The 20,497-nt window shown below is 43.4% G+C and overlaps 1 long non-coding RNA gene and 1 other non-coding gene across 3 annotated transcripts; both read left to right on the top strand.

Moving 5' to 3' along the window:
• The first annotated feature begins 8,696 nt into the window (after nucleotides 1-8,696).
• Nucleotides 8,697-8,781, top strand: trnal-uaa. Its single transcript has one exon. It is a non-coding gene; the product is annotated as a tRNA-Leu (tRNA).
• A 100-nt stretch (nucleotides 8,782-8,881) lies between these two features.
• LOC121723043 lies at nucleotides 8,882-11,246 on the top strand. Of its 2 annotated transcripts, XR_006034895.1 has the most exons (5): nucleotides 8,882-10,017; nucleotides 10,138-10,220; nucleotides 10,345-10,392; nucleotides 10,490-10,783; nucleotides 10,877-11,246. It is a non-coding gene; the product is annotated as an uncharacterized LOC121723043 (long non-coding RNA). The 2 variants fall into 2 exon arrangements; XR_006034894.1 differs by having other exon boundaries at nucleotides 8,882-10,220.
• The last annotated feature ends 9,251 nt before the right edge of the window (nucleotides 11,247-20,497 follow it).

The following is a 20,497-nucleotide window of genomic DNA, read 5'->3' as shown; positions in this document are numbered from 1 at the left end:
TGATGGCGTGGAATTCGAATGAGACATATTTGTTTGAAGGCAGTAGCGGGGTGAATTTCCATTTGTTGGAGATCAGCAGGCCCGTCCCGCCCCCTCGTCCAGATAGGCGAGGGGTGTGGGATAGTGTAAGGTTAGTGGAGAGTGCAGCCGGGGTGGCAGTGTTCTCTGGTTTGATCCAAGTCTCAGTGAGAGCAAGGAGTTCCAGTGAGAGGTGGTTGGCATAGCCAGCTATGAAGTCGGTTTTGTTGACTGCGGATTGACAGTTCCACAAGCCCATGGAGAAGGAGGTTTCGGTAGGTGAGGACCGTTTAAGTTCCTGGAGGTAAAGGCGATTTCTGCCCCTTTTGGCATGATGCCGTTTTCTGCGATGGCCGGTGATAACAGATATGGTGGAACGGCACATGTTTGCCAGGAAGCAGGATTAGAACCTGTGACGCTGGCACAATGCTTCAAGTGCTTTGCACAGCGACTACTCCATTGTGCTATGGGATCGCTGTTTAATGTAGTGCTCGGTGTTCTATCAATTATGACAGTCTCGTGACGCTGGCCGTAGCGTTTGTAAACCAAAGGCCCTCCTTCTCGTAAAAAATGATTTTTATTTCTCTGGCTGTTGCAATTGATATCAGTGGTTAATATGAGTGCCCTCAGTAAACAGCGCAACAAAAAGACAGCAAACAGTTAGAAACAGTCACGCAATTGGCTTCTTAAGAGATCGCACGCACGCACGCACGCACGTTCTCGCGATCAGCGATTGCACTGACACAGGCTAATGGACACCGGTAAAATTAACGGGAGACCGCGGTGGTCACGTCACGAAGCAGGATTAGAACCTGTGACGCTGGCACAATGCTTCAAGTGCTTTGCACAGCGACTACTCCATTGTGCTATGGGATCGCTGTTTAATGTAGTGCTCGGTGTTCTATCAATTATGACAGTCTCGTGACGCTGGCCGTAGCGTTTGTAAACCAAAGGCCCTCTTTCTCGTAAAAAATAATTTTTATTTCTCTGGCTGTTGCAATTGATATCAGTGGTTAATATGAGTGCCCTCAGTAAACAGCGCAACAAAAAGACAGCAAACAGTTAGAAACAGTCACGCAATTGGCTTCTTAAGAGATCGCACGCACGCACGTTCTCGCGATCAGCGATTGCACTGATACAGGTGACCGGACACCGGTAAAATTAACGGGAGACCGCGGTGGTCACGTCACGAAGCAGGATTAGAACCTGTGACGCTGGCACAATGCTTCAAGTGCTTTGCACAGCGACTACTCCATTGTGCTATGGGATCGCTGTTTAATGTAGTGCTCGGTGTTCTATCAATTATGACAGTCTCGTGACGCTGGCCGTAGCATTTGTAAACCAAAGGCCCTCTTTCTCGTAAAAAATAATTTTTATTTCTCTGGCTGTTGCAATTGATATCAGTGGTTAATATGAGTGCCCTCAGTAAACAGCGCAACAAAAAGACAGCAAACAGTTAGAAACAGTCATGCAATTGGCTTCTTAAGAGATCGCACACACGCACGCACGCACGTTCTCGCGATCAGCGATTGCACTGACACAGGCTAATGGACACCGGTAAAATTAACGGGAGACCGCGGTGGTCACGTCACGAAGCAGGATTAGAACCTGTGACGCTGGCACAATGCTTCAAGTGCTTTGCACAGCGACTACTCCATTGTGCTATGGGATCGCTGTTTAATGTAGTGCTCGGTGTTCTATCAATTATGACAGTCTCGTGACGCTGGCCGTAGCGTTTGTAAACCAAAGGCCCTCTTTCTCGTAAAAAATAATTTTTATTTCTCTGGCTGTTGCAATTGATATCAGTGGTTAATATGAGTGCCCTCAGTAAACAGCGCAACAAAAAGACAGCAAACAGTTAGAAACAGTCACGCAATTGGCTTCTTAAGAGATCGCACGCACGCACGCACGTTCTCGCGATCAGCGATTGCACTGATACAGGTGACCGGACACCGGTAAAATTAACGGGAGACCGCGGTGGTCACGTCACGAAGCAGGATTAGAACCTGTGACGCTGGCACAATGCTTCAAGTGCTTTGCACAGCGACTACTCCATTGTGCTATGGGATCGCTGTTTAATGTAGTGCTCGGTGTTCTATCAATTATGACAGTCTCGTGACGCTGGCCGTAGCATTTGTAAACCAAAGGCCCTCTTTCTCGTAAAAAATAATTTTTATTTCTCTGGCTGTTGCAATTGATATCAGTGGTTAATATGAGTGCCCTCAGTAAACAGCGCAACAAAAAGACAGCAAACAGTTAGAAACAGTCATGCAATTGGCTTCTTAAGAGATCGCACACACGCACGCACGCACGTTCTCGCGATCAGCGATTGCACTGACACAGGCTAATGGACACCGGTAAAATTAACGGGAGACCGCGGTGGTCACGTCACGAAGCAGGATTAGAACCTGTGACGCTGGCACAATGCTTCAAGTGCTTTGCACAGCGACTACTCCATTGTGCTATGGGATCGCTGTTTAATGTAGTGCTCGGTGTTCTATCAATTATGACAGTCTCGTGACGCTGGCCGTAGCGTTTGTAAACCAAAGGCCCTCTTTCTCGTAAAAAATATTTTTTATTTCTCTGGCTGTTGCAATTGATATCAGTGGTTAATATGAGTGCCCTCAGTAAACAGCGCAACAAAAAGACAGCAAACAGTTAGAAACAGTCACGCAATTGGCTTCTTAAGAGATCGCACGCACGCACGCACGTTCTCGCGATCAGCGATTGCACTGATACAGGTGACCGGACACCGGTAAAATTAACGGGAGACCGCGGTGGTCACGTCACGAAGCAGGATTAGAACCTGTGACGCTGGCACAATGCTTCAAGTGCTTTGCACAGCGACTACTCCATTGTGCTATGGGATCGCTGTTTAATGTAGTGCTCGGTGTTCTATCAATTATGACAGTCTCGTGACGCTGGCCGTAGCGTTTGTAAACCAAAGGCCCTCTTTCTCGTAAAAAATAATTTTTATTTCTCTGGCTGTTGCAATTGATATCAGTGGTTAATATGAGTGCCCTCAGTAAACAGCGCAACAAAAAGACAGCAAACAGTTAGAAACAGTCACGCAATTGGCTTCTTAAGAGATCGCACGTACGCACGCACGGCACGTTCTCGCGATCAGCGATTACACTGACACAGGCTAATGGACACCGGTAAAATTAACGGGAGACCGCGGTGGTCACGTCACGAAGCAGGATTAGAAACTGTGACGCTGGCACAGTGCTTCAAGTGCTTTACACAGCGACTACTCCATTGTGCTATGTGATCGCTGTTTAATGTAGTGCTCGGTGTTCTATCAATTATGACAGTCGTGACGCTGGCCGTAGCATTTGTAAACCAAAGGCCCTCCTTCTCGTAAAAAATGATTTTTATTTCTCCTGCTGTTGCAATTGATATCAGTGGTTAATATGAGTGCCCTCAGTAAACAGCGCAACAAAAAGACAGCAAACAGTTAGAAACAGTCAGCAATTGGAAAGAAGCAATTGGCTTCTTAAGAGATCGCACGTACGCACGCACGGCACGTTCTCGCGATCAGCGATTGCACTGACACAGGCTAATGGACACCGGTAAAATTAACAGGAGACCGCGGTGGTCACGTCACGAAGCAGGATTAGAACCTGTGACGCTGGCACAATGCTTCAAGTGCTTTGCACAGCGACTACTCCATTGTGCTATGGGATCGCTGTTTAATGTAGTGCTCGGTGTTCTATCAATTATGACAGTCTCGTGACGCTGGCCGTAGCGTTTGTAAACCAAAGGCCCTCCTTCTCGTAAAAAATGATTTTTATTTCTCTGGCTGTTGCAATTGATATCAGTGGTTAATATGAGTGCCCTCAGTAAACAGCGCAACAAAAAGACAGCAAACAGTTAGAAACAGTCACGCAATTGGCTTCTTAAGAGATCGCACGCACGCACGCACGCACGTTCTCGCGATCAGCGATTGCACTGACACAGGCTAATGGACACCGGTAAAATTAACGGGAGACCGCGGTGGTCACGTCACGGAGCAGGATTAGAACCTGTGACGCTGGCACAATACTTCAAGTGCTTTGCACAGCGACTACTCCATTGTGCTATGGGATCACTGTTTAATGTAGTGCTCGGTGTTCTATCAATTATGACAGTCTCGTGACGCTGGACGTAGCGTTTGTAAACCAAAGGCCCTCCTTCTCGTAAAAAATGATTTTTATTTCTCTGGCTTTTGCAATTGATATCAGTGGTTAATATGAGTGCCCTCAGTAAACAGCGCAACAAAAAGACTGCAAACAGTTAGAAACAGTCACGCAATTGGCTTCTTAAGAGATCGCACGCACGCACGCACGTTCTCGCGATCAGCGATTGCACTGACACAGACTACTGGACACCGTAAAATTAACGGGAAACCGCGGTGGTCACGTCACGAATCAGGATGAGAACCTGTGACGCTGGCACAATGCTTCAAGTGCTTTGCACAGCGACTACTCCATTGTGCTATGTGATCGCTGTTTAATGTAGTGCTCGGCGTTCTATCAATTATGACAGTCTCGTGACGCTGGCCGTAGCGTTTGTAAACCAAAGGCCCTCCTTCTCGTAAAAAATGATTTTTATTTCTCTGGCTGTTGCAATTGATATCAGTGGTTAATATGAGTGCCCTCAGTAAACAGCGCAACAAAAAGACAGCAAACAGTTAGAAACAGTCACGCAATTGGCTTCTTAAGAGATCGCACGCACGCACGCACGTTCTCGCGTCAGCGATTGCACTGATACAGGTGACCGGACACCGGTAAAATTAACGGGAGACCGCGGTGGTCACTTCACGAAGCAGGATTAGAAACTGTGACGCTGGCACAGTGCTTCAAGTGCTTTACACAGCGACTACTCCATTGTGCTATGTGATCGCTGTTTAATGTAGTGCTCGGTGTTCTATCAATTATGACAGTCTCGTGACGCTGGCCGTAGCATTTGTAAACCAAAGGCCCTCCTTCTCGTAAAAAAATGATTTTTATTTCTCCCGCTGTTGCAATTGATATCAGTGGTTAATATGAGTGCCCTCAGTAAACAGCGCAACAAAAAGACAGCAAACAGTTAGAAACAGTCACGCAATTGGCTTCTTAAGAGATCGCACGCACGCACGTTCTCGCGATCAGCGATTGCACTGACACAGGCTACTGGACACCGGTCAAAATAACGGGAGACCGCGGTGGTCACGTCACGAAGCAGGATTAGAACCTGTGACGCTGGCACAATGCTTCAAGTGCTTTGCACAGCGACTACTCCATTGTGCTATGGGATCGCTGTTTAATGTAGTGCTCGGTGTTCTATCAATTATGACAGTCTCGTGACGCTGGACGTAGCGTTTGTAAACCAAAGGCCCTCCTTCTCGTAAGAAATGATTTTTATTTCTCTGGCTTTTGCAATTGATATCAGTGGTTAATATGAGTGCCCTCAGTAAACAGCGACACAAAAAGACTGCAAACAGTTAGAAACAGTCACGCAATTGGCTTCTTAAGAGATCGCACGCACGCACGCACGCACGCACGTTCTCGCGATCAGCGATTGCACTGACACAGACTACTGGACACCGTAAAATTAACGGGAAACCGCGGTGGTCACGTCACAAATCAGCAGGGCTTGAAAACGAAATTATTTTTCAAACGTTCCGTTCCGAACGGTTCAGGTAGGCCTATGTTTAACGTTTTCGTTCTTGCATGCGTTCCGCCACCAACATATCGGTCCTGAACCGGTTCGGAACGCAAAATATCGTTCGTTCTTAAAGTTCCGGCAGTGTTTGGCGGGCCTATCAAGTCTATTTTTGTGAACTTTACCTTAGAATAGACGTACTCATTATTTCCCCTTGATTTAGCCTATACCGTAGCTATGCCCAAAAAAAATAAATCACAGGCGGCATCCAAAAACATTCAGATGTGCTATCCATCCCATAGCCTACAGACTTACTGTAAGCCTAACCTATGCCTATAAATAATTTCTTATCAAAAATATTTCTGGATACGTGCTAAACTCCTTACCTGGTTTTATCCATATGGATTTCTTCAAAGGCTTGCGCTATAATTTCCAACCTGTCTGTTGCTAACAAGGCCTATCTCAAATTTCCCGTTTAACTCTTCTATCGTAACACCCCCAATTATCACCACTTTTGTTCAGAAATTCTAAAACAACGATGTTTTTAACACTTCAAAATAACATTTACTAAATGAACCTTACATTTTTCAGTAGCCATAGTTGTGTAGATTTGAACAAAATCTGGTTTGGTTCTTAACGGGAGCATTTACTGCCTGAAATATCCGATTTTGTTTATCACGCTCGGAGTTATAGTGCTGGCCTGATGGGTCGCCTATTTACACCGTTTCAACGGCACATGGACGGTTAGACCGAAAATTCTCGTCGTGAAATTAAAATTCCACTGGAGCTCCAAGCGGTTGTGTACACGCAGCCTTACAACACTGTTTACAGCTCCTCGAGTCACGGTAAAATGTCATTTTTGGTACATAGCTAATTTAGATACACCTATGCTGTGGTTGGTTGCGTTTCTATAGGAGTCCGCTGTCTTGGTTTGTATAGAAATGGATATTAAGTGACACATACACGCAAGACGGTGGAAATAGGGGCAGTTACGATACATAGAATAGGCTATAATTGCGCAAACATTTCAAATCCCGACTTTAAAACGACAAGGCGTGGACAGGCAAAATAGGCTATTACGCATAGGCTACAAACAATTTCCAAATAAGTTTCAGTAGCCTACGCTACGAGCTGGCCTAAGATCTGAAGTGGCAGACGGATAGGTAGGCCTAGTTGGCTACATAGCGGCTTGTTAGCTCACATTGTAGTGTATATGCGGGCTTGTTTTTCGCACAACCGGAAATAGTCTCCCTGACATAGGATATGCTTTTGTGAAATTTTATAAAATATATAGAGAACGAAAAAAAAAAACGTTATTAACCGGTTTTGTGGATTTCAGAATAACGTTTCTGTTCCGGAACAGTTGAAGACCATTTTGTTTTCGTTTCCGTTTCTGCTCCTCGTAAAATTCCGTAAAATTCCGTTCGTTTTCGGTTTTCGTTTTCGTTCCTTGAACCGGTTCGGACCCCTGCGAATCAGGATGAGAACCTGTGACGCTGGCACAATGCTTCAAGTGCTTTGCACAGCGACTACTCCAATGTGCTATGTGATCGCTGTTTAATGTAGTGCTCGGCGTTCTATCAATTATGACAGTCTCGTGACGCTGGCCGTAGCGTTTGTAAACCAAAGGCCCTCCTTCTCGTAAAAAATTATTTTTATTTCTCTGGCTGTTGCAATTGATATCAGTGGTTAATATGAGTGCCCTCAGTAAACAGCGCAACAAAAAGACAGCAAACAGTTAGAAACAGTCACGCAATTGGCTTCTTAAGAGATCGCACGCACGCACGCACGTTCTCGCGATCAGCGATTGCACTGATACAGGTGACCGGACACCGGTCAAAATAACGGGAGACCGCGGTGGTCACGTCACGAAGCAGGATTAGAACCTGTGACGCTGGCACAATGCTTCAAGTGCTTTGCACAGCGACTACTCCATTGTGCTATGGGATCGCTGTTTAATGTAGTGCTCGGTGTTCTATCAATTATGACAGTCTCGTGACGCTGGCCGTAGCGTTTGTAAACCAAAGGCCCTCTTTCTCGTAAAAAATAATTTTTATTTCTCTGGCTGTTGCAATTGATATCAGTGGTTAATATGAGTGCCCTCAGTAAACAGCGCAACAAAAAGACAGCAAACAGTTAGAAACAGTCACGCAATTGGCTTCTTAAGAGATCGCACGTACGCACGCACGGCACGTTCTCGCGATCAGCGATTGCACTGACACAGGCTAATGGACACCGGTAAAATTAACGGGAGACCGCGGTGGTCACGTCACGAAGCAGGATTAGAACCTGTGACGCTGGCACAATGCTTCTAGTGCTCTGCACATCGACTACTCCATTGTGCTATGGGAGTGCTGTTTAAGGTAGTGCTTGGTGTTCTATCAATTATGACAGTCTCGTGACGCTGGCCTTAGCGTTTGTAAACCAAAGGCCCTCCTTCTCGTAAAAAATGATTTTTATTTCTCTGGCTGTTGCAATTGATATCAGTGGTTAATATGAGTGCCCTCAGTAAACAGCGCAACAAAAAGACAGCAAACAGTTAGAAACAGTCACGCAATTGGCTTCTTAAGAGATCGCACGTACGCACGCACAGCACGTTCTCGCGATCAGCGATTTCACTGACACAGGAGTAGTTATTATCATGAACTATCTGTCAAAATAAGCCCCGCCCCCTGAAACGTCATAAATTACGTCATAACCACGCCTCCTTTTTATGCAAATTAGCCACGTGGTTGTCGCCACGTGTTGTTTGTTATTGTTATTGTTTTGTGAGTCATGTGACAGTCATGTGACTGGTGTCAAACCCCTGGGCGGCCATATTGGATGTAAAGTCATGTGACAGTCATGTGTCTGGTGTCAAACAATGCCACGCCCCCTTGGCATCCATATTGGATGTAGTGTCATGTGACAGTCATGTGCCTGATGTCAAACCCCTGGGCGGCCATATTGGCCCCCAAACCCCCATGTGTGTTTTGTGGATAATGGGGGATCAGATAAACTTTGTAAGAGTTGTATATGTTTAGTGGTAAATGGGGCTAAATACAAAGTGTGCTGCTAGGATGGACGAGTGGTTAAGGCGTTGGACTTAAGAACCAATGGATGTTTGTATCCTCGTGGGTTCGACCCCCACTCCTAGCAACTATATTAATGGCTGAGAGTAGAATGAAGTTTACTTTTATTTTTTGATGAGTCCTAGAGATGTTGAGAGATATGGACTAAAAAATATTTTTTTTAAATAAAAAGTTTAAATTGGTTACCATATTGCTAGGCGCTTTGGTTAAAAAGGTGTCAGCCAAATCCCATATACTGTAATTTTTATAACTAGAATCATGGGGTCGTGTGTGTGTGTGTGTGTGTGTGTGTGTGTGTGTGACCAAATGGGTCTATGTCTGGAGGAGGGGTTGGGTCTATGCCCGGAGGAGGTGTTGGGCCCGGGCATGTCTCTGAGTTTATTGTTTGAAGTCCCCTTCATGTGTCTTATCAAACAGTTGGCTCGGCTCAGGCGTGCTGTTTAACTGACTACAATCACAATGGTTAATTATGTATGTATGTATTGGGGGTCTATGATTCCCCCACACTTTGTAGAGGAGGTGTTGGGTCCGGACATGTCTCTGAGTTTATTGTTTGAAGACCCTTTCATGTATGCACCATATAGAGGGCTAGACGCTGTCGTCCTGTTTAACTGATTACATACACAAATGTATCTGTGAGAACTGTATATGGCTAGTGACAACTGTATGCATGCACGTAGAGTCATTATAATGATGTGTTTTGGTTGTGCTAGGTAGCCATGTGTCTGCCCTGATGTTGCTAACTACTCTGCATAGGGGGATGTAAGCAGTTAGTGTATGGGGGGTTAGGATCAAACAATTAAACGGGTGATGGCCGGAACCGGAGACTTGCTGTCTGATGTTGCTAACTACTATTCATATGGGGATGTAAGCAGTTAGTGTATGGGGCTTAGGATCAAACAATTAAACGGTGATGCTGGTTAGAACCGGAGACATGGTGTCTGATATTGCCAACTACTATGCATATCAGGATGTAAGTAGTTAGTGTATTGGACAGAGGATCAAACAATTAAAAACGTATTGGCAGGGGGTGGCGACTGTCTGGATCTGCATTTGTAATAAGGCCTATGGCATACAGTAGGCGGGGTGATGAGGGTCGTGGTCAATGTTCCGTTGACCAATTGAAGGCCTGGGGGCCAAACCTACAAACTAATGTAATGACATATTACCGGCCTACATTTTGAATGGTCAGCCCCTAAGGTTTAAAAATCCCTGTTAGAACATTCTGCCAGGTATTCATCAGTCTTCATCATTGACTTGTCTGTAGTCAGAAGATAGCTGTGCAGCATGGACCTCAGTACATGTGAGTATGTATTTGCATTAAGATCTATTTACCCTTACTGTCAATGGTTGTCTATAACATACATGAAATACTTTAATTGCCATTAACGCATTTTTGTTTTTTTGTTTTTGTTTTTAACAGTTTGTCAATCCTTGGTGGTTCATTGAATACAACTGGTGATCCTATAGCATCTAATGTTAGACCCGGATATCTAAGCCTACTTTGTAAGACCCCCCAAGCTAAATATTACCTTGTGTGGAGATTTGTATTTGTTTATTCCTGTTTCCTATTCTTTTTATTAGTAGGCTATTTGTTAATAGTGTATTCTGATTGTTTCTACATTTTCAGTGCATGGTGATATACTTGACAAGGCAGAGGGTGATTGTGCTTCTGAAGGTATGGTTTCCCTGGAATTTACTGCTTGATATCGTGTCTTAATCTAAAAGTGTTTCTTTTTTATATTTACACATTCAATATCCATCCTATTTCATAGCCACGAGACCGGTTCTATCTGATGATAATCAGGTCATCAGAGACTCCGACACAACAGAGTCCATTCTGCCTGGCGAACACGAATTGGATATACCGATCGGGGTGTCTGAAGTGGAGGACACATCGAGTAGGCCTACCCCCACGGGGTCTACAGCCGCTACAGCGGGGGTATCATCCGACGTCCGTATCTATCACAAAGCAACTGAGAAGCGTTGTCATTGCGATGTTGAAGAAGATCTAAACGAAACTGAGGGGTCTGCTAAGCGGTTATATGTGGGTGTTCAAGAAACGATTGGTAAGTTGAAATTCACCAATATCTGTTTATGATCAAATAAAACATGGGCTAGGCGCTCCCATAGTAGGCTAATGTGTTCGCTATCATTTACAGATCTGACTACAACGGATGACGCTATAGGCCTTGGAGACGCATCTATCAACAACGGGGTTGCTTATTCAAAGGACTATCGACCTATTGTCAAGACTCAATCAGAGGATATCAACCGCGCGGATTTATGGACTGATACACAACTTGAAACATGGGATATTAATGGAACGGATTTTGATGACATATCTGACTGGGATATACTAAACGCTGTGGAGGCCAACGAATACTGTGAAGTTCATAAAAGGTCAGTTTTAACGGTTGTTGATGACTTGGGGTCGGCTGGGCCCTCTGTAAGTAATGCAGTGTGTGATGTAAACTCAGGTCACTATAAGTACACAGATGCAGAATCAGCCTTGGATACTGTTGTGTTGATGCTAAAAGGCGAGCATGAGCGGTGGTGAATGCACCCACAAACACATTTATGTCTGAGGTCTGTACACAACTCCCCTCAACATGACGCCATTGGACTAAGGCCACATCATCAGACACAAATGAAAAGTGTGTGACATCATATTCACAACCAAAAATGTATCGGGCAAACTGCTCGGGGTCTTTCACCATTTCGGTGGTGGGCAAATTCTCTCTCATAGAGAAGCGACCCCAGAGGCTGTTGAGCAACAACTTGTTTATTTGCCTTACGGCTGGGTTCAAACAGATCTTATCAGGATCCAGCCTAATCCCCTCCTTCTCATAATAGTCCTCGATGTAGGCCTCTTTAGCCTCATCAGTCACTGCATGGGCAGGGTATCCGCTAGCTTCCTGCTTGTATTGGAGAAATGTCTTCACATAGTCTGAAAACAATGTGTCAGATCTCTGAGAAAAATGCCAGACCTCATCAACCTTGGTAACAATGTAGCCCTTTTCAATAGCCTTCATCAGCTCAAGACTAACCCAACACCCCGAAATGGAGCGCTCATCATCACTGTGCTCGCAGGGGATGGTCTGATTCTCTTCTACAGCACAAGTCCTGCAGAGGGGGAACATCAATTTGCCGTTGCAGCGGTATGGCAGCACGGGGTGTAGTAAGCCCCTAGGTGGAGAGACTGTAGCTTTGATCAACCCGTAATAATTTTCAAGTGGCTGAAAATCTCCCACTATGATCTGGGGGTTGTGGATGGGGTACTCACACTTGCTCTGACATGCCGGGTATAGGGATGTGAAATCAACGTAGTGAATTTTCTCACCCTCACCAGCTTTGCGGTAAAGATTGTAGGCATCTGTTCTTCCGCCGTTAAGAGAATCGCGAGGATTTAAACGCTCAGGGTGTACGTATGTGGCCATGAATCTCTTAACATCAGGGTCACGCTGCTTAGCCTGGTTCCACTCACATTCCCACATCACTTCGACCCTAAACCCTTTGGTCTTGGTAAGGTATGTCACCTTATCATCAAAATGGCTCCTCACATCCCCGTAAGGGATATTTAACAGGGGGTGTATATGGTCTGGATTGTAGCGGCAATCATGGCCGTGATGAAAACAGCCATTAAATTCGAGTGCATGTTTGACACCATTTTTTTCATAATAGCCGTCGAGGTAGTACTGACCTACTTGCACCTCGCCACCTTTCAAAGCATGTTGTACAACCATATCTCTACTATCATTCACATATTCCAACCATTGGATAGAGGAGTTGGAGTATGCCTTATGTTGGTTAACATAGGCATTGTTGTGTGTGAGTGCTATTGTGTCTCGTTGCAGGAAGCGCGCCTTGTAGACAGCCATGCAGCAGGATGCTAATGTAGTCTGAGTGAATGGGTCTACACCAGTACAGCCCATGAACGTCTCGCGGTATTTCATGCACGCGTCCCTCAGTAGCACAACATCATGAACCCCGTAAGATCGTAGCTCTTTCTGAAAATCAAATACGCCTTTGGATGCTTCGCTATACCATGTGTCAAAGTCAGCTCTGTCTTCATCGGACATGGTGTCGTACCCATAGTACTCACGGTCTGGATAGGGGCCCCTATAGTAGTTGTTCACTGCTGTGTTAAATTTGTGTGGGAAGTACCCTTTCTCACCGGTGTTCAGATTTAAGGCCGCAGTTGTCTTAGCCAAACGCATGGGGATGAACGAATAGCTGTCAATGAACCGCTGTTTAAAGATCTCATCATACATGAAAATTAATCTGCATCCAGTCATGATTATTTTGGGCGTAACCCCTAGCTTGGTGAAATGCTCCAGTAAAATGATATTATCAAACCCTGATGCATTGTGGGCCATCCATGTGTAGCCCTTATATGTAGACCGTCTGAAGTGTCTCAACATCATAAACACACAACTACTACCCTCGGCCTCAAAAGATCCCCCTTTGAAAGTCATGGCAGCAGCAAAATTAGCCTGGTGTTTACCATTTTCAAATCGTGTTTCTAAATCGAAAAAGATATACTTGGGCTCTGTCTCTTCCGGCTTGAAGGGTTGAATGAAACAGCTATGGTTATCACCAGGCACCAAATTGGCTTTACAGTGAGGACAACGCATGGATGAGCATCTGTGGGGGTTTTTCTTATTCATGCTAACATGATATCGTCTGTTACACTTTTTGCAGTACTTAGTGACATCACATGGGACCACCATTCTGCCTATAACCCCAGTGGGCTCAGGTTGTTTGTGTCTGGAATGGCAGTAAGCTGATTTGCAGTATCGCATACAATCACGGCAGTATACTGATGGTCCTTTATTTTTGTGGCAATTCACATCGTTGCATACATCACAGTTGTATTTACACGCGCGATCACGTTTACTACTGTAGCCACGGTAGCAAAAACCACAAAAGTGTCCTTCCCCCAGGAATGTATTGGGGCGCAAAATCCGGTGGTAATGATTGTCATGGAGGTACAGATAAACAGTTTTCTTAGGGTTGGGTGTCACCCTAGTCTGATACGTCAGCAACTCATGTAGGGGGGTTCGGTAAAAGACCACAATTTTAACATCATACATGTCCTCAAACACGGCCACATCAGCAAAACCTATTTGCTGCTGAGGCGTGAACCCCGCATGCTCATGCATGTCAGCCCCCAGCTCCAATAATCTATCGGCTGTGGCATCAGGGTTCAAAAAATGAGCCAGACAAATAGCTAAACAGGCATTGTTTGAGTCATTAACAGGCGTGAACAAACATATTTTTTTCTTCCTGATGACCTCATCATGAGCCAAATCCTTCAGCTTCCTATAACCACCACCGTTTCCACTGCGCACTATAGAGACGAGGAGATCCAGACTCTGATCGGCCAAGAGCATCGTATTACTCTGTAACACCCTCTCAATAGCTTCAATCAACCGGTCCAAAGCATAACCATTTTCTTTTTTTTGTATTTAGCCCCATTTACCACTAAACATATACAACTCTTACAAAGTTTATCTGATCCCCCATTATCCACAAAACACACATGGGGGTTTGGGGGCCAATATGGCCGCCCAGGGGTTTGACATCAGGCACATGACTGTCACATGACACTACATCCAATATGGATGCCAAGGGGGCGTGGCATTGTTTGACACCAGACACATGACTGTCACATGACTTTACATCCAATATGGCCGCCCAGGGGTTTGACACCAGTCACATGACTGTCACATGACTCACAAAACAATAACAATAACAAACAACACGTGGCGACAACCACGTGGCTAATTTGCATAAAAAGGAGGCGTGGTTATGACGTGATTTATGACGTTTCAGGGGGCGGGGGTTATTTTGACAGATAGTTCATGATAATAACTACTGGGGTTAAATAATTCTCATATTTCAAATGTCAGCAATGAATAGACTGTGCAACTACAAGTCATGTCATGTCATGTTCGTCAGTCATGACGAACAATCTTCAGTTATTTTAGTGGCAGAAACATTCTAATAATGTGTTCATTTCTTTAGAGAAAGCTTTTTACAATATGAGTCCTGGAAAAATATTGATGGGTCCAGTCTGAGAGACAGGCTCAGGTAAGGATGGGACATAAACATTACGCATAAAAAGTAAAACGGTAAAAGAAGTTACATCAAGACAGTACTAAACTGCACATTACAAATAACCAAACAGTTAATTTTTATGTAAAAGGAATGCAAAATGTGCAAATGGATGTGAATTAAAGTGACAATAAACTAATGAAACAACCAAGAAAGCATTTGTGAAATCAAGGAGGAACCTATTAGAATGAGTTATCCCACCACAGTTGTGCTTAGGGCAACTTCATTAGAATGGACTGTTGAGTTCAGGAGCTGACATGAATGGTCTACTGTAGCTATGGCGTATGTTACTCACATGCGATGATAACAAAGAGCCTACCACTGCTTCTTTACTTGAAATCATAATTCATGTGAACATATTGGTGTTTTGAAAAGACAACTGTGACAAAGGACTACACTACAAAAAATGAAATCTAATTTCATTATAATCATTTAATCAGCCTTATATTAAGATCAAATATTGTTTTGTTTATTGTATTGTTTTTAGTGTTAAGACACCTAGTGCTCTCTTGAAAGATCATTTTGACTTAATTTAATACGAGTTTGACTTCATTTAAGGAGTCTTAACAAATTTGCTCAACTCACAGGCAGACACATTTGCTTGTATTAAAGACACCTTTGCTTAAAATGAACAGTGAACAGTTTTAAAATGTTGGTAAGACTACATTAAGGAAGATAACAATAATACACAGTAATGCCATTCCAATATCATGGCATTATTAATAACTCATAAGAACCTCTTAATTAATTAAAGGGACACTTCACCGATTAGCATTAAGCTTTGTTTGAATGGCCATGCTTCCCTTCCTCATGTCCCCATGAGACGAGATATATCTGTATTTTTTGTCTGGAGAAAATCCTCCGATGACGCAAAAATTGTCATTTTGCATCATCGGAGGATTTTTGGCCAGAGGCTGGAGACTACATTGCTAGTTTCACATGTTTTCAACACGCCCATCCTTTACTGTCTATGGGGGTGTGACCTCAACCCCAGAATTTAGTAACAGTGTCCGCCATCTTTCTTTTAAGCTAAGCTAACAGGCTAGGCTCTTGCTCTGCGGAGTAAGATGATAAGTAACTACGAAGGCGGATGGTAGTTTTGAAACTGATATGGCAAAAGGGGATTTTGAAGCTATGGTACACAAATCCAATGCTCTTGACTGCCTGTATGAGCCACAATACAGCGAGGAACAGTTTAGGATGATTGAGGAACAGGAGGCCTGCAGCAAGAACTGCCTGTCAATTAGTAGGAAGAGCCCGGGCCGCAGGGGCAGACTGGTGGTGTCAGTGCTCTCGCGTAATCAGCTGAGGAAATGGCAGTATATAGAGCACCATAGTTTTGCGCCACACATGGACAGGGGGGTCCTGGAAGATCCCGAAGGCGAGAGAATTGTGAAAGGCAATCGTTTTGTTTTGCCAGCCTAACTTAGGAACAGGCAGGCAGGATTCATGGCTCCCGACGGACAATATGTTGGCTATCAAGTAACTGTGGCCATCACGAAACTGTTAGTGTGCAGGTCAGGATGACATTGTTATTGATATATTTCTTTTTAATTAAAAGTTTAGATTCATGTTGGATGTGGTTTATTTTCTCCTCCTTAGTGTTTGAAATGGCTATTTCAATTGGAGGAAAAGGTTGACGACATAGCTAATGTTTAATTCCTCCCTCCTGGTCTGGATGAATGAAACAGGCCAAATGGGGGACAATATTCACATACAGTTTATAGCATTACAGTATGCCACAATTCAGGACTCGATCACAGACGTTACCATAACTAGGGTTGCAAAGGGGCAGAACATTTCTGGAACCTTTCCATGGGAAGTTAAAGAGCAACTTGCAGGTTGAAAATCCCAATAAAGCATGGTGTAGATAAATGGTAAAGGAACTAGATTCTCAGGTAACACTTTATAATAAGGTGCTAACTTTATTATAAGGGGCCTCACACTGAGCTATATATTACTCAGTCCCTCCAGGATTTCGCGAGGATTTTTTGAGATTGTTGCTTTTCTAAAAAATTGCGGTGGAAGTTGCGGTGTTTTTAGCTGTTTGTTGCAAAGAAATTGCGAGAGGAAGTGAACATTTTTATTATTTTTTAATTGAGGGTAATTAAGGTTAGTAAGACCAAAATTACACTGATCATCTTGATGCTTATTAAAAAGGATAAGTAAAGGTAAATAGTAATACTTTGACTGGGGTAATTCACAAAGCACTATAACCTTTTGTAGAACTGTCCAAAAAAGACAGCCCCCTAAAGAGATGGCATCATGTCATATGTTTCAATACATTCATATATGTTGTAATTCATATTAAGTTCATATCTTTTTAATAATTCATATTCTGTGACTTGCATAATTACTAATAGCCAACTAAGTATCTAGTAATTTCATATTGATTTAAACTATTAGACTACACTTTTCTTTAATGTTATTACATTGTTGGTGTGTAAGTCTAATTGACTGCCTGCCACTTTAAGGATGTGAGAGTAGCGTAATAACATTTCTAAGTGGATTGGAACGCTTGCATCTCACTGTGTTCGGCTACGATTGGAAATAACTTTTTGCATAGTGCATTACGATATGTGGATGGAATTCGGGATGTTTTCTATGTCATTAGTTAAAATAAATGTTAAAAAATAACTCGTATAAAATCATTCTTGGATCATAGTAAATGTCTTACAATGTTATTAATTTCTATGATTTTGGTAGCACTACACAAACTGAGCCCACAAGCTAGCAAACATGACACGAGCTAAAAGGACATCTCCAGGTGTAAACGCTTGCCAATGGGTTGCATATTGTAGCCTACTCAAGTGTCAGTAAACCAAGTAGGCCTTAATTAACTTACTTTCATAGCCTAGGCAGGTTATCAACACCAGGTTGAGAGATGCAAGTAAAGCAGATCATTATCGTTAGCCTTCTATTTACTGTCATCAAAACTGCAGAGGAGTGAACAAGTTATAGGGCAGTCTCTGGTGTCTGCAGAAGTGAGTGTGGCATCTGACTCAATATTCTGCGCGAGGGACTGTTGTGGTAGGTGAAATTTCATGGGGAAACCATGATGATTGGTCAAATTTGCGAAAAAGTTGCAGTGTTTGGACAAAATTGCGAGGTCGCCCAGAATTCACGAGGATTTGCTGAATTTAAAACAATAACAAACAACTAATATTTAATTAATGATGAAAAAACTATTAACTTGTGCCTAATAGATGTTTTAGTAATAATTAACAAATATTAACAAAGGGTTAGGTAATGACTAGTTTGCTATTTATTATGGCACCTTATTATAAAGTGTTACCTTCCGCCTCTATAAACCATTAACCGGAAGTGAGGTAACCCGAGGTAAACAGGTCAAGTTTAATGAATGGTGTAATGGATCCAGACACAGACATAGATGAGATTATAAACAACGAAAATGGATGTAACGGGCCACAGGGCCACTATGAGCCACCTATGTGAGAAAGGGGCCAGGGAGAGAACATGGGAGGGAACGACAGGCAGAGAAGAGAGGTAAAGATTTGGTGAGTGACTCTGTGATAATGATGGCTAACACTGTGTCTCTCCAATATTGCATGTAATTAAATGCAGTAGTACTATCACATACCAACAATTTAATACATAATCTAATGAAATACGATTTTCAAATCCTCACCCCCATTGGGCTGTACCATTTACATTTAGATTGTGTTCTTTGCTATGATATAATACTGATGAATTAAATAGTGTAGGCTGGAAAAGCTTGATATATGAATAGGTTAACACGCGGTGGCCATACATTTGTCTCAGGGGCGCCTGCAGGAATTAATGCTATGGTACGCGATAGACTGTATATATAGAACTGGACAGTGTGGTTGCATTCAGCAGTGTTCTATGGAATTGAAGCCGCCGAGGCGACGCCATCTTGGAAAATTTGCAACCAATTTGAAGTGCGGCTGCGCAGCAGAAGTTGAAGCATGCGCAGTGAAGAGGAGTCGCGGTCAGGCACGCCCACTCAGTTGCCACTCAGCGAGTTAAACACGCCCCTTGTCAAGTGAAACCCGCCCCCTTCTCCTTTCCACAACGCAGGTCGACTCGGCGCCGAAGGCTAGCTGGCTGGATGAATTTTGCGGCTGTGAGTTAGCTAAACAGTACAAACAACAATCGGTTTGTTCTTGTCTGGTAAGTGTTGCGTATCAACTGAAAAGTTTTTTTTTGTCTATTGTTGTTCTTAAATACGTCTAAGAGAGCTTATTATGTTGATTATAGACTGTGACAATTTAGTATGGTGAATACTAATGAGCTAACAACAGAAATACGGACAACGAATTACATGCTAACGTTAGCAGCTACATTAACGTTACCGTCAACAGGAGGCTAAGTTAGTCGTTGAAGTGAAGATTAGCACACAGCTCCCGTAACAGTCGATGCATGATATACTTGGTTTTATTAGTTGTTGCTGTTTTCAAATATCTCAATCTTAATGTATGCCATCTCAACATGGAGTAACCATTGACTGTACATGGGAATTAATAACACTAGACAGTCAGTACAGTATATGATGTGATAAAGCAACGGTATGATGTGATAAAGCAACGCAAGTTAACGTTAACGTAATGTGAAGCATGGACCTCATCAACCCGTCATGTTAATGTAACTACTAGCCAGTTTGCCAGCGTTGCATTTTTTCTAACGTTAACGACAGACACCTCTGTTAGAGCTACTTCTGTGATGGTAGGTCGGTAGCATAGACTGTAAAAAATAGGTCGGTAGTTGTAGACCGCATAAGTGAATGATCGATAAATGAAACGCCTGCATTAAACACTACGCCAAGAACCAGAAAGACCTTAGTTTGTCATCTAACGTCCATGATCAGTCATACTTTATCATACGTTATTTTTCAAGCTGACGCAAGTTAATAACATTCCCACCGCATATTTAAATGTGTAGTTAACATTAGGTAGGCTGTGAACTTTATTGCACACATATATTTGGTATTACTAGTGGTGTTGAGTGCCTGATTAGATGCTTTGTAATGTTGTAAAATTGTCTGACTAACTTTATTGTAACTTTACTTTTTGCAGGTAAGATGGCTGAATGTACTGGAGGTGGCGGCAAGGTGGTCTCCATGGTCTACATTAGTCTGCAAGCAAGGGAATGCCTACGTGAAGTGGTTTGGCTGGGGTGGTCTGAGGTGGCATGTCCTCCTCCTTTCTCCAAGTCCCCTGACATCCATCTCCCTGACATCACCCACCGTCACTGGATCAACCTGAAGCCCCTTATACATGGGACATGGCACAGCACCACGTTCTGAAAACACATGACTTTCAATAACTTGCGTGGCACCAAGAAAGGTCTGCCGCTGCTCTGAACCTTCTGTTAATGTGACCTCATTCATACTTGAGGCTGTACACATTCCTTTGTTTCTATTTTCTTTATTGATGTCACCCAAACTTCAACTTTCTGTATGCCCCTGAACTCACACAAATTGTAAATTGCAATGCGCCATTTAACCAGTGGTGTAGTCTAGTTAGTTAGTTAGTTAGTTAGTTGCAGTGGTGGGAATACTGTGAGCAACCCCAAATGTTATTGAATACGTATCCTTGTCTATTTTAAATGGGTATACTGAGATGATTCTTTTTAAATGGGTTTACTGTGTAGTGCTGTGTATCACGTAGACTATACCATAT

The sequence above is a fragment of the Alosa sapidissima genome, chromosome 1 (genome assembly GCF_018492685.1).
Source record: "Alosa sapidissima isolate fAloSap1 chromosome 1, fAloSap1.pri, whole genome shotgun sequence".
Lineage (NCBI taxonomy): Eukaryota > Metazoa > Chordata > Actinopteri > Clupeiformes > Clupeidae > Alosa > Alosa sapidissima.
Note: the sequence above shows the minus strand (reverse complement) of the source record. Positions and strands in the feature narration are given on the sequence as shown.